At 44.5% G+C, this 14,050-nt stretch overlaps 1 long non-coding RNA gene across 1 annotated transcript; it reads left to right on the forward strand.

Annotated features, from left to right (window-relative positions):
- The first annotated feature begins 12,222 nt into the window (after positions 1–12,222).
- On the forward strand, positions 12,223–13,557 carry LOC308470640. Its single transcript, XR_013982503.1, has 2 exons — positions 12,223–12,584; positions 13,355–13,557. It is a non-coding gene; the product is annotated as an uncharacterized lncRNA (long non-coding RNA).
- The last annotated feature ends 493 nt before the right edge of the window (positions 13,558–14,050 follow it).

A 14,050-nucleotide genomic window follows, 5' to 3' on the forward strand; every position in this document is an offset into this window, starting at 1 on the left:
ATCCCACACTTCTTTAGTGCATCTTTGTTTTACAAACCACAAAAAGTTTGGCCGGTTTTATGATTTGGTTTTTTTAAAAAGTGGATTTGTTGCAGCAGAGCAACAGAGTGTTTTAATCCATTTTAAGTGTACAAACCGGAAAACAATCACTGTCCGGGGACATCTATTACAGTTACATCCTGGTACCAGTGTTTGAAATTAGCCAGGTACCAGGTGCATTTTCCTACTGGCATGGGTCCAGTTTCAGTCACATAGAGATCTCTGGATGCCAGGGATCTCCATCTGGCTGGCTCCTCCAGCTTTCTTGGGCAGGTAAACAGGAGAGCTTATTTTTTTTCTTTAAGGAGTACATGGTTCACCCTCCCCCCAACAACCCTGTGAGGTACATTAAGAGGCTACAACTGGTCCAAGGTCACCCAGTGAGCTTCACCACTGAGTGGGAATTTGAACCCTGATCTCCCAGGTCCTAGTCTGACACGCAAACCACCACACCACTGGCTTCCTAGAGTCCTTCTGCTATGGGGCAGTGTGGCGATCACACAGGGTCCCCAGACATTTGATGGTCTATTGATCCCTGTGCCACCACTGTGATTGCTTCCCCGCTGCCACCAACCCGTTTCTCTCGGGTACACACAGAGTCCAGACAGTTATTAACATTAAATCAAATAAGCAAGTTTATTTTATAAGCATTAACAAGTTTATGGTTTCAGCTAATTTTTCTTTTCAGTTTCTTAATCTTAGTTTCTTTACTGGCCTATACCTTCCTAATAACTGCTAACTGATTATCCCAACTGTCTATCTGACTCCTCCTAGTTTCTCTCACTCTCTCACAACACAACTCGACTGGAATGTGGCCCCCAGGAGGTTGCGCACAAGGGAATGTGGCCCTTCGGTTCAGTGGTTGAGCTGCATGGTTATTTCTGTGGGTATGTCCTGCCATGAGGTCCAAAGTAATACCTGGGAAGAATCTTTGCAAACTGATATGAAACTTCAAGATGTCTTTGCCTTCTTTAGCCACTTACCTCTTGAGAGTACAAGAGTCCTCTCTTGAGTACAAACAGGGTACTTGTTAAGTTTACAGGTTCTTCCGATCTAATTTCAAGTGCCATGTTTAACAATGCGCCCCCGATAATTCTGCAGGTTCTCACCACACATGTCAACCATTGTTCCATTGTGTCATTTGTAGCCACGGACTCTTAGATCAAATGAGTCATTGTTCGCAGTTACGTCTGTGTGCGCCTGCTAAATCAGCACAGAACTGGGAACTGGATCTGCCCAGGAGGAATGAATCCTGATGTCCAGATAAAGCCTAAAGTTACGTTACCGACTCTTACGGTTGCAAGGAACAATCGCATTCCTATGGGCGGCCTAAATTGAACCTTAACTTCCCGCCAGCAATTCGTTTTGCCATTCTCTTAATGAGAAGAACCCGCTGGATCAGGCCAGTGGTCCATCGTTCCAATGGAAGCCTGTGCTCTATCGCCCTGCAAGAAAGTGCAACAACATTACCACTTCCATTGTAATTTGTGAGGATGTGTGATCAAGCGCCCTATGTGGTGCTACCCTTCTGCCTGGTCTGGAAGCTCCCGCTGGTGCTGAACGGTTGATGGGCACACTACTACCTCTGGCACGAAATTCCAGCGCTTGAGAGCTTGCACTGGCTGCCCATCTGCTACTGAGACAGGTTCAAGGTTCTTGCATCAATATAAAGGCCCTTAACAACAGGGGTCCAGGACATCTTAAGGACGGTCAGATCCTGTATATCCCTACTGGGTGACTGAGATCTTTGGAGAGTCTTTGTCGGTGGCCCTCCGTCGTGGCTCAGCTGCACAACTCATAAGGACCAGAGGTTGTGCAGCATTCATAAGAACATGTGAGATACCTTCTGGATCAGGCCAGGGGCCCATATAGTCCAGCAACCTGTAATAATATATATAATATATAATATAATATATAATATAATATAATATAATATAATATAATATAATATAATATTTATACCTTGCCCATTTGGCTGGGCTTCCCCAGCCATTCTGGGTGGCTTCCAACAAAATATTAAAATACCCTAATACATCAAACATTAAAAGCTTCTCTAAACAGGGCTGCCTTTAGATGTCTTCTAAAAGTCTGGTAGCTGTTCTCTTTGACATCTGGTGGGAAGGCGTTCCACAGGGTGGGCGCCACCACCAAGAAGGCCCTCTGCCTGGTTCCCTGTAACTTGGCTTCTCGCAGTGAGGGAACTGCCAGAAGGCCCTCGGTGCTGGACCTCAGTGTCCGGGCAGAACGATGGGGGTGGAGACGCTCCTTCAGATACATTCACAGTGGCCAATCAGATGCCCGTGGGAAGTCTGCAAGCAGACCTGAGCACAAGAGCCCTCTTGCCTCCTGTGGTTTCCAGCAAGTAGTTTTGAGGAACATGCTGTCTGACAGTTGAAGTATTATTATTATTATTATTATTATTATTATTATTATTATTATTAAAACTTGTATACCGCCCTTCATCCAAAGATCACAGGGCAGTTCACAACACAGACAACATGCACTCTGTGTAAGGAGCCAGGTCAAACTGTGGAGGTTAAGAGCAGAAGGAGTCAGTAGGATCTGTAATTCCCCTCACCCTATTCATTGACTGTCCTATTTGATCAACGAATTGGGCATACCAAAATCCCCTTTGAGTGGATATTTCAGGAAGCAAATAGGTTCCTTAGCCACTTCTGCGGCCAATGGCCTCCTGGATGTCTCTACTACGAAGGCCTTTCCTCAGGTGTGCAGAGTCTGTGATCCTTGGCTTCATTTTCTGCAGAACGTGGGCAGGTATAAAAAAGTAAAATAAAAAATGATAGAGCAATGGGAACATAGAAAGCTCTCTGCAAGCGATCAGTTCAGGTTGCTGACAAGACAGTGGGGGACATAGTGGCAGGAGAAGCTGATTCATTTAGGCAAATGAGGCACTTCCCAACTAGTGTGCCTTAATCTGTTTAGCTCCAGAAATCATTTATGACACAAGCCAAATCCTGGATTTGGTCCAAACCTTTTCCAGGGAGCCGTGAAGTCCAGAAGGTCTCTGGAGCAACCCTTGGCATTTCCTGCTTAAAAGATCAGATAGGTGATTATGAAGCAAAAGCATTGCCTAAGAATGGAGAACTGCTGATTGGGGCACCTGTGGCTCCAGATTCTGCTGGTCTCCCAACTCCCATCCTCCCTAAGCACTGACTATGTTGGTTGGGACTGATGGGAGTTGGAGTCCAACAAGCAGCTCTGCCCCTCCTCATTTTATCCCCATAACAACCCTGTGAGGTGGGTTAGGCTGTGACTGGCCCAAGCTTTGCCAGTGAGCTTCATGGCTCAGTGGGGACTCGAACCATGGTCTCCCAGGTCCTAGTCCAACGCTCTAACCACTACACCGCACTGGCTCTTATTTCACTGGCTATATTCCACAACCTTATGCTACTTGGAGGAAAGATGGAACATGAATGTAACAGCTAGCTAATTAAGGGCATATTCAACTAATTAATTGCAGTAGCTGAACTTCTGCACGGTCCCTAGATCTGCTCTGCAGGTTGGGAGAAGCCCCCAGAACAGATTCAGGGGGTGCATGGTGTGGAGGGGAAGATGAAAACTTTTGTCCCCCTGGAATGTTCACCTGAACGCTACAATGAATGCAATCTTATGTCCAAATTCTGCTCCAAATAAATATTTGCACATAGGTAACTAGAGATGGTAGGACAAATTCTTTAGCTTAGCTTCCCCCTGATGTATGCGCAGGGAGCCCAGACTGACCCACTGGAGAAACCTCTCAGCTGCTCTAATTCTCCCAGCTGTAAGTCTGAAGTGGTGCAGTCCAGAAACGGCTTTGCTCCCTCTCCTTCTGTTTGCAGAAGCAATGCCTAATCTGCACCAATCACCTTGGGAGATAAGGCTACCTGATGATGTTGACTCGGGATTGTTACTCTGAACTGGCAACTCCTGTATACATAGACAAAGAATTTCAGGACTATGGTGGTTCAGGGTCACTTTGCAGATTAGAAGGGGTTATTTCTGTGCAAGGGGAAATGGCACAAATGAAGCTGCTCTCAGTGAGGAGCCTGATTTTATATTTTCAGGTCACACAGGGCAGTTTTTTATACACACAGAAAGCTTCACCTGCTCTTTGAATACAGAGATGGTAACCTTGATAGTGTTTATATCCATGGCGGGCAAACATATTTCATGATATTAGTCACGACTCAGAATCATTAATAAACACTATTAATTACATTGCAGTTGAGCTGGCAGTGCCTAAAACACAGACCTAAGGTCCAACTCCAGACCCTGATTTGCCAGTTATCCCTTGGGTGACCACGTAAAAGCCATTGCTACTGAAGTTTCAGCTGGGAGGGAGAGCACATTTATTTCCCCAGTAACAAAACATTGCACTTTGGTTCCATCAAAAGTCAGAAGCAATAAGAAAAGCTGGACAATGCTGATAAACACTTGGGATTCTCTAGGTCACAGGGTTAGATAGCTTTGGAAAAGGATCTGATAAATTAATGGAGGAGATAACTCTTATCATGGCCACTATCTATGAGCCATCTTCAGAGGCACAATGCTTCTTTGTTTTGGGTCAGTGGTGGTGAACCAGTGGTGGCTCAGCAGATGTCAAATTCCAGCTCCCACCAGCCCCTGCCAGCATGGCCCAGGGCCAGGGGTGATGAGACCATATATTCTCCACTTGTCGTCTTCTTCTTCTTCTTCTTCTTCTTCTTCTTCTTCTTCTTCTTCTTCTTCTTCTTCTTCTTTTTCTTCTATCACTCGTAGCCGAGTAAGATTGTCTTCCATAAACACGGTTTTAACAATGAGTCTGTAAGTAGCTGTGGAGGCCAATTCTGGATCCACACATCCTTCTACAGTGGGGACATAGGTTTTCATTGATCACGGTGTGGATTTGCCAAGCGTGCCTTCTTCTTAGCACTTTTCTCCCTTGCGTCCTGAGTTTGAGTGTCTTCAAAGCCCATGACATATTTGGTAAAGGCTGTTGTAGTAGGTAGTAGGCACAGACACCTGGATAGCTCAGTTGGTTAGAGCATGGTGCAGATAATGGCAAGGTTGCAGGTTCAATCCCTGTTGCATATTCCTGCATTGCAGGGGGTTGGACTGGATCAGAGCTTTCCAAACTGTGTGTTGTGACATGTCAGTGTGCCGGCTGCAGTGTGTGTGTGTATCACGCGAGTGCTCCCTGCGATCCTCCCGGCGCTGGAAAGGGGTTAGTTTAACCTCAGGTTTGCTAGTAAAATTGAATTACTGTGTCATGAAATGATGCATGTTTAAAAAGTGTGTCACCAAGATGAAAAGTTTGGAAAGTCTGTGGACTAGATGATTCTTAGGGTCTCTTCCAACTCTTATGATTCTAACAGAAGCGTGCTTGGCTGCTGTGCTTCTTGTTGTTATTTAGTCGTTTAGTCGTGTCCGACTCTTCGTGACCCCATGGACCAGAGCACGCCAGGCACTCCTGTCTTCCACTGCCTTCCGCAGCTTGGTCAAACTCATGCTGGTAGCTTCGAGAACGCTGTCCAACCATCTCGTCCTCTGTCGTCCCCTTCTCCTTGTGCCCTCAATCTTCTTAGAGGTGTCAAATTGTATTCAAAGTTAGGCAAAAACCTGCTCCTTGAACTCAGAAACCATCATGCAAAATTTGGTTATGGTATCTTTAAGAGGTGTGCAAATGTAAACAACTTTCCTAAATATATAGTAGATATATCTATATCTATATCTATATCTATATCTATATCTATATCTATATCTATATCTATATCTATATCTATCAAGCATTATTATTATTGCCTATATTACCTCCATCTTTCCTTTTCCACTCCATGCCTGTGCTTTAAACATCGACTTCGAGAAGATTCCTTTCTGGTAACTTCTGATTCCTGGCATTTGTTCTGCCACTGCATTATTTTTAGCTGTATTAGACAACGTTATGCAACATTCTAAAATGTGTTTCTTTTAAGATGGAGGTGATTGGTACATTGTTCTTTTTTCAAGCGCTCCCTTGAACTTTCCCTCCTTTGCTCTTCCCAGACCCTTGGTAAGTTATTTCTGCTTCCTCTGCTGTCGGAGACTGGCATGTCGCACTCTGCTGAGGCCTAAAGAAACACCAAAAACATGAAAGGGTGTGTTTCTTAATCTTAACTCAATGCAAGAGAAAGCTTTTTGTTTATCAATAACCGAGAGAGTTTCTGGGTATGTTTGACCCGAATTAAAAATAGACTGCTAGCACCAGATAATAAATGAGCTCTTACAGAGAAGATCTGTTCTGCTGAACAACAGTTTGCAGCGCTCCTTTACTTGTTGAAAAGATTATTCCTTTCATTTAAGTTAAACCAGGGCTGGGGAACCTTTTAAAGCCCGAGATCCACATCCCCTGGTTGATAGAACCCTGTGGGCTGCATGCCGTGCTTTTGTACAGTAGACTGCATTCCCACTGTTATGTACTGAAGTTCTCACCCTGGGCCAGCAGGGGGATACTGTAGATAGTTATGCAAATAAGGGATCGAAAGTGACGTTCAGTGATTGGATAGTTTTAGAAAATTGTTACAGTTACGTTGTAGTGGAGCTCTATATAAGCAGGCTGACTGAACCCTTCAGTTCAGTTCTGTTCTGGCCTGTGAATAAACAAGAGCTGTTTGAAGAATCGCTGTGTCGTCTGATATGTTCACCCACAACTTAACACCCACCACACAAAAGACAGAGGCTTTAACTGGCCCTTCGTCTAGGCGAGCAAGAGGGATTATCACAGTTCAAGGACAGAGTTTGAGGAGGGTGAGGAACAGGACTGATGAGGTGTGTCATCTGGAGGGGGGATGGCATGGGCTAGGGAGAGTCCAGGTGGCCCACATCTGGGCCTGAGGTTCCCCATTCCTGGGTTAATGTCCTGATGTCCCAGAGGACTTGGACACTGAGTTTTGTTTTATTTTTTATAATTTATTTATTCATTTTTGTCTTTAACAATTATCATCACAAATACAGTGGTACCTCAGGTTACAGACACTTTAGGTTACAGACGCTTCAGGTTACAGACTCCGCTAACCCAGAAATAGTACCTTGGGTTAAGAACTTTGCTTCAGGATGAGAACAGAAATTGTGCAGCAGCGGCGCAGTGGCAGCAGGCGGCCCCATTAGCTAAAGTGGTACCTCAGGTTAAGAACGGTTTCAGGTTAAGAATGGACCTTCAGAACGAATTAAGTTCTTAACCCGAGGTACCACTGTATATCATAATCATGTACACATAGGATTCTCTGAATCCCCAGACTTCCCTCCACCCCTCCATGGTTTTATTCTTTTCCAACTGCATCTCATACTGTTCTCCATATTTACTTAATACTCAATTCTCACCATAGTTCTCGTTCCATTTCCAGAGTTTTTTTAGAATCCTGCCAATGTTTTTAATTGTTTACAGTGTTCTTTTAAGTAACACATAAATTTCCCCCATTCTTTATTAAATTTATCATCTTCTTGATCTCTGATCTTCCTGGTCATTTTCGCCATTTCGGCATAGTCCACCATCTTTACCAGCCATTCTTCTCTTGCAGGTACTTTGTCTTCCTTCCATCTTTGGGCAAATAACATCTGCACAGCTGTTGTAGCATACATAAACAGTCTTCTCTGCTCCTTTGGTATTTCTGGACCTAGTAAAAAAGCTTCAGGACGCTGAATTTGTTAATCTGATTGAATTTGGGTTCTTTCTATGAAGGTTTTTTTTAAGTTGATGTACGGTTTGTGTAAATCTAATGACTCTTCTGGGTTATTCTTTGGCACTGGGAAGATTTGGATTTGTTTTCAGGCTGCCCCCGCCTCTTGCCGCCCCAATAGTCAGGAAACAGCAAGTAATTAACTGAAATTATTCAGCATCTTACAGGACCGCGATTCTTCCTAGTTTACATTGGGAAAACCTCATCCCCTGCTGATCTTTGAAATCTCTACATATTTCCTTTTTAGTTTTGCTTGTCAGTTTATTTAGACTTAGCAGGAGGGAGTAAACAAGGGAGAGACGATGCCTGGCTAGAAATATTCCACAGAGGGAAGCTGAGGTGGTTGTGGAAGCCAAAGGGATTTGTTGTTGTGACCGACATGGTATGCGGACCATATTTGTCTTCCTTTCAGAAGCTTGTGGCATACAAAATGGAAGCTGCTGGGCTGCCTGGGAAGAGAAATTAAGAGGAGACGTCAACTGGCTGCTTGGCTCTTTCATAGCAAAGGCAATAAAACTGTTGGCAGATTAGTTGCACTGCAGAAGGTGTGCTGGGGAGACCACACATTACAAGGAACGCAAAAGTAATTTTTGCTAGGTTTTAATAACAAAAACTGATGGGACGCGGGTGGCGCTGTGGGTAAAACCTCAGTGCCTAGGACTTGCCGATCGTATGGTCGGCGGTTCGAATCCCCGCGGCGGGGTGAGCTCCCATCTTTCGGTCTCAGCTCCTGCCCACCTAGCAGTTCGAAAGCACCCTTAAGTGCAAGTAGATAAATAGGTACCGCTTACTAGCGGGAAGGTAAACGGCGTTTCCGTGTGCTGCGCTGGTGCTGGCTCGCCAGAGCAGCTTCGTCACGCTGGCCACGTGACCCGGAAGTGTCTCTGGACAGCGCTGGCCCCGGCCTCTTAAGTGAGATGGGTGCACAACCCTAGAGTTGGACACGACTGGCCCGTACGGGCAGGGGTACCTTTACCTTTACCTTAAAAACAAAAACTCATTTTACAATATATCAATAAGCATGACCCATCCACCAGGGTACTGAGAGAGCTAGGTGCTGCTCTTTATATACTATACCCAACAGCTTAATTAACATAACTTAACAGCACCTGCTATACTGCTTCACAGCTTTTCCCCACTTCTTTTTATTTCGGTCCTGGAGGTTTTGCTGAATATGATTAGAAGGGACCAGTTGGTTAAAGGTATACAGGTCGGAATTAAACAGTACAAATTGAGAGCATTCGCAGATGACTTAGTATTGACGTTACAGGAGCCAGAATCTAGTACTAAAAGAGTTTTAGAACTGATTCAAGAATTTGGTCAAGTGGCAGGATTTAAATTGAACAAGTCAAAAACCAAGGTTTTAGAGAAAAATTTAACACCGATTGAAAGAGAGAGGTTTCAGAATGAGACAGGTTTAACAGTGGTTAAGAAAGTTAAATATTTGGGGATTAACATGACAGCAAAAAATGGGAACTTATTTAAAGATAACTATGAAAAATGCTGGTCTGAAGTGAAAAAAGATCTAGAAATTTGGTCAAATTTGAAGCTTTCACTGCTGGGCCGTATTGCTGCGATAAAAATGAATGTATTGCCTAGAATGTTGTTTTTGTTCCAAACTTTGCAGATTGTGGACAAAATGGATTGTTTCAAGAGGTGGCAGAAAGATATTTCTAAATTTGTCTGGCAGGGCAAGAAGCCCAGAATAAAATTTAAAATACTAACAGATGCAAAGGAAAGAGGTGGATTTGCCCTGCCAGACCTTAAACTTTACTATGAATCAGCAGCTTTTTGCTGGTTGAAAGAATGGCTACTCCTTGAAAACACTGACATTTTGGACTTGGAAGGTTTTAATAATGTATTTGGATGGCATGCATATCTATGGTATGATAAGGTCAAAGCACATAAAGCATTTAGAAACCACATTGTCAGGAAAGCGCTATTTAATGTTTGGTTAAGATATAAGGATTTGTTAGAAAACAAAACCCCAAGGTGGCTGTCACCAATGGAAGCGAAAGCCTTGAAAAAGGTCAATATGGAGGTCAAATGGCCGAAATATTGGGAAATTTTGGAACAAGACGGAGATAGATTGAAATTGCAGAGTTTTGAAAAACTAAAAAACAAAGTGTGAGACTGGCTTCATTATTATCAGATAATGGAGGTATTCAAATTGGACAGGAAAATTGGCTTCCAGGTGGAAAGATCCAAATTAGAAACAGAATTGTTAGAACCCAAGACTAAGAATTTGTCAAGAATGTATAACTTGCTGCTGAAATGGAATACTCTGGATGAAACGGTAAAATCGGCTATGATTAAATGGGCACAGGACGTTGGACATAACATTATGTTTGCTGACTGGGAACAGTTATGGACCACAGGTATGAAATTTACGGCATGTAATGCCTTAAGAGAGAATATTATGAAAATGATATACAGGTGGTACATAACCCCAGTCAAGCTTGCAAAAATCTATCATTTGCCCGATAATAAATGTTGGAAATGTAAAGAAACTGAAGGTACATTTTTTCACCTTTGGTGGACGTGCCCAAAGATTAAGGCTTCCTGGGAAATGATATATAATGAATTAAAAAAGGTATTTAAGTATACCTTCCCTAAGAAACCAGAGGCCTTTCTCCTGGGCATAGTCGGCCAAATGGTGTTAAAAAAGGATAGAACTTTCTTTATGTATGCAACAACAGCAGCAAGAATACTCATCGCAAAGTATTGGAAGACACAAGAACTTCCCACGCTGGAGGAATGGCAGATGAAACTTATGGACTATATGGAATTGGCGGAAATGACTGGTAGAATCCGTGACCAGGGAGAAGAGTTGATGGAGGAAGATTGGAAGAAATTCAAAGACTACCTTCAGAAACACTGTAAAATTAAGGAATGTTAGAGTGATGTTGGACTGAAAACAAGAGGTTTCCAGCTGTACAGGTTAAAGTTAATGATAGACTAAGATTAAAGATTAAGATTAAGATTAAAGATGTTTAAAGAAATGGAAATTTGATATTAAGAGGGAAAATTTTAATGGTATATGATATTAAGACCAAGGATTAGGTTTAAAGAAGTTGAAGTTATATATTTTAATATCTTATTAAATTAAAGATTGGGATTAAAAAAGTGGAAAAGAAACTGCTGGACAAATAATTTGGATTGGAATACAAAAGAGGGAGGTATGAGGAAGTCCAGAAAATAAGCAACTAAAAATCGGAAATGAAACAGAGATATTGTTTTTAAATTGTTATGTTTCTTGTATTTTTATTGTTGAATTTTGCTTTTTTTTTTTGTTCTTTGTGTTTTTGTTAGATGTATTGTGTATGTTTTTCTTTTATTTCTTTGTTGTTTAAAACTTTAAAAAAAATTACTTTAAAAAAAAAATATACTGCTTCACAGCTGTAAAACTAGGTCATATTATTTGCTCTGGCCCTTAAAGAAACGCACATCTTGTGGAACAATAATGAACCTTCAAAATTAAAGAGACCGTTCAACAAAAACAAGGTCCTGCAGACGAAGGAGAGGGTAAATATAACCTGGAGAATTTTGGGTTTCACAAGTTGGAGGATTGTGTTAGTGTAAGTCAGGGATGAGTCCCTTGGGATGTTTCTGGCCTACAACTCTCCTCATCCCTGATCCTTGGTCATGCTGTCTGGGGCTGATGGGAGTTGAGAGTCCAACTTCTGGAGGGCAGCAGGCATCCCATGCTTGCCTTTGGTTGATCTTCCAGCAGCTCACTTCATTGAAGAGGAGCAGTGACCCATACCTTGAAGAAGAAAGAGCCATGACTCGGGGCCACAATACTGGAAGGACTGGCTCTTCCCATATAAACAGTCCTGGACTCTTACGTTCATCATCTGAGGCCCTTCTTCGTGTGCCTCTCCACTGCTGATGACAAAGGAAGGAGCAAAAGATCAGAAGGTCACTATGCCTTGTGATTGAACCAGTAGAAGCTAGTAGAAGGAATTAGATATAAACAGCTGAGGACCATAATATCTCAAGGGCTGCATGTCTCCATATATACCTACCTGGACCTTGAGATCATCTTCTGGGGCCCTTCTTTGTGTATCTCCAGAAGGTTGCCACACGAGAATGGGCCTTCTCTGTAGACACCCCTGTTTGTGGAATGCTCTCTCCAGGGAGGTTCATCAGGGGTCTTCATTGTACATCTTTAGGGGCCAGGAGAAAATGTTCCTCTTCCACCAGAGGAAACAGCACAGAGGTAAATGGACCTGTGGTCTGACTTGGGATGTAGCAGATTTGCCTGTTTGATGCAATCCAGTGACAAAGCTACATGTGTGGAAATTGCACTGAAATGCAACGGCTTTGGGGACTAAAAGGTTAAGGAGAGGGGGAAGCAAGATATTTCAACAGGATAGTTTTCTTTTGATTTTGCCCAATACAATTCAAGGTTTTTTCCTTATGGTAGCTTCTAATCAGAGGCTTGGTTGTATCAACTTCCAACATCCTACTGTATTTTTTAAAACTAAGATATTACAGTGGTGCCTCGCAAGACGAAATTAATTCGTTCCGCAAGTCTCTTCGTCTTGCGAGTTTTTCGTCTTGCGATGCACGGTTTCCCATAGGAATGCATTGAAAATCAATTAATGCGTTCCTATGGAAACCGCCTTCAGACCAGGTCCGGGGACAGTCTGTCCCCCGACCTCTTCTGAAGGCTGGGGGGGGGGGAACAAGGGCTTTTCTTCCCACCCCCAGCATTTTAAAAAACCCGGGACAGCGGAGGACTTCTCCGCTGTCCGGGGCGATTTAAAAGCCCCTGGGAAGGCAGGCAGGGGGGAACAAAGACTTTTGCCCCCCGCCGGCCTTCAGAAGGTGTTCCTGCCCCGCCGCCCGGCTTCGGAGGAGCCTTCCGAAGCCGGGCGGTGGCGGGAGGTGTTCCCGGACCTGTTTTGAAGCAAGGGGCGGAGGGGAGAAGATCGCTTCTCCGCGTTGCCGCCCCTTGCTTCAAAAGGGGTCCGGGGAGAAAGGGGAAGACGCGTGCCTTCCCCTCTGTCCCCGGACCTGTTTTAAAGCAAGGGGCAGCGGGGAGAAGATTGCTTCTCCCCGTTGCCTGCCCCGCAATCTCCGAGGGGCAGAGGGGAAGACGCGCGCCTTCCCTCTGTCCCCTCTTTTGAAGCAAGGGGCGGAGGGGAGAAGATCGCTTCTCCGCGTTGCCGCCCCTTGCTTCAAAAGGGGTCCGGGGAGAAAGGGGAAGACGCGTGCCTTCCCCTCTGTCCCCAGACCTGTTTTAAAGCAAGGGGCAGCGGGGAGAAGATTGCTTCTCCCCGTTGCCTGCCCCGCAATCTCCGAGGGGCAGAGGGGAAGACGCGCGCCTTCCCCTCTGTCCCCTCTTTTGAAGCAAGGGGCGGAGGGGAGAAGATCGCTTCTCCGCGTTGCCGCCCCTTGCTTCAAAAGAGGTCCGGGGACAGCGGGGAAGATGCCAGCATTTTAAAAAACCTCGGGACAGTGGGGGACTTCTCTGCTGTCCGAGGCGATTTTAAAATGCTGGCAGGCAGCAGCGAAGCCTTTGCTGCCGCCCGCCAGCATTTTAAAATCGCCCCGGACAGCGGAGAAGTCCTCCGCTGTCCCGGGGTTTTTAAAAAACCTCTCCGCCCCCCCGCCAGGCTTCGGAGGAGGTCCGAGGACAGTGGGGAAGACGCGCTGCGCTTCCCCGCTGTCCCGGAGATTTCCCTATGGGCTTTCGTCTTGCGAAGCAAGCCCATAGGGAAATTCGTTTTGCGAAGCGCCTCCAAAACGGAAAACCCTTTCGTCTAGCGGGTTTTCCATCTTGCGATGCGTTCGTCTTGCGGGGCACCACTGTATTGTCTTTTTCACCAGTGCTATCATGCGGACGCACACTAATGGCACATAACACGTCCTGTCTGTTCCAATATTGCTTTAATAATCTATGCCATCGCAGTGCCAACCCAAGCAGCTGTCATTTTTCAACAAGAGCGTCTCTGCCAGTTGCCAGCTTGGAAGAGCAAACTCTAATTAAAAACTTGTTTTTCAAACACAGTTCAGACTGTTGTCCTCCTGAGCCCAAGGGGGTTTGCAGGAAAGAGGTCGTGGGCAGGTGTTGCATTATTCTGAAGAATCTCTGGGATTTATTAATGGCTGCCTTGGCTACATACATGAAAGATACACAATATTCTCTAATTGGTTTAAGTGCTATTTAGATTAACGCCCTGCATGTCGAGGGCTTTGCGTATGTCATCCAAGCTCCTGTAGATGGTGATATACAGTGGTACCTCTGGTTACGTACTTACTTCGTTCCAGAGGTCCGTTCTTAACCTGAAACCGTTTTTAACCTGAGGTAA

Source organism: Podarcis pityusensis (genome assembly GCF_964106645.2).
Source record: "Podarcis pityusensis genome assembly, chromosome: 1".
Lineage (NCBI taxonomy): Eukaryota > Metazoa > Chordata > Lepidosauria > Squamata > Lacertidae > Podarcis > Podarcis pityusensis.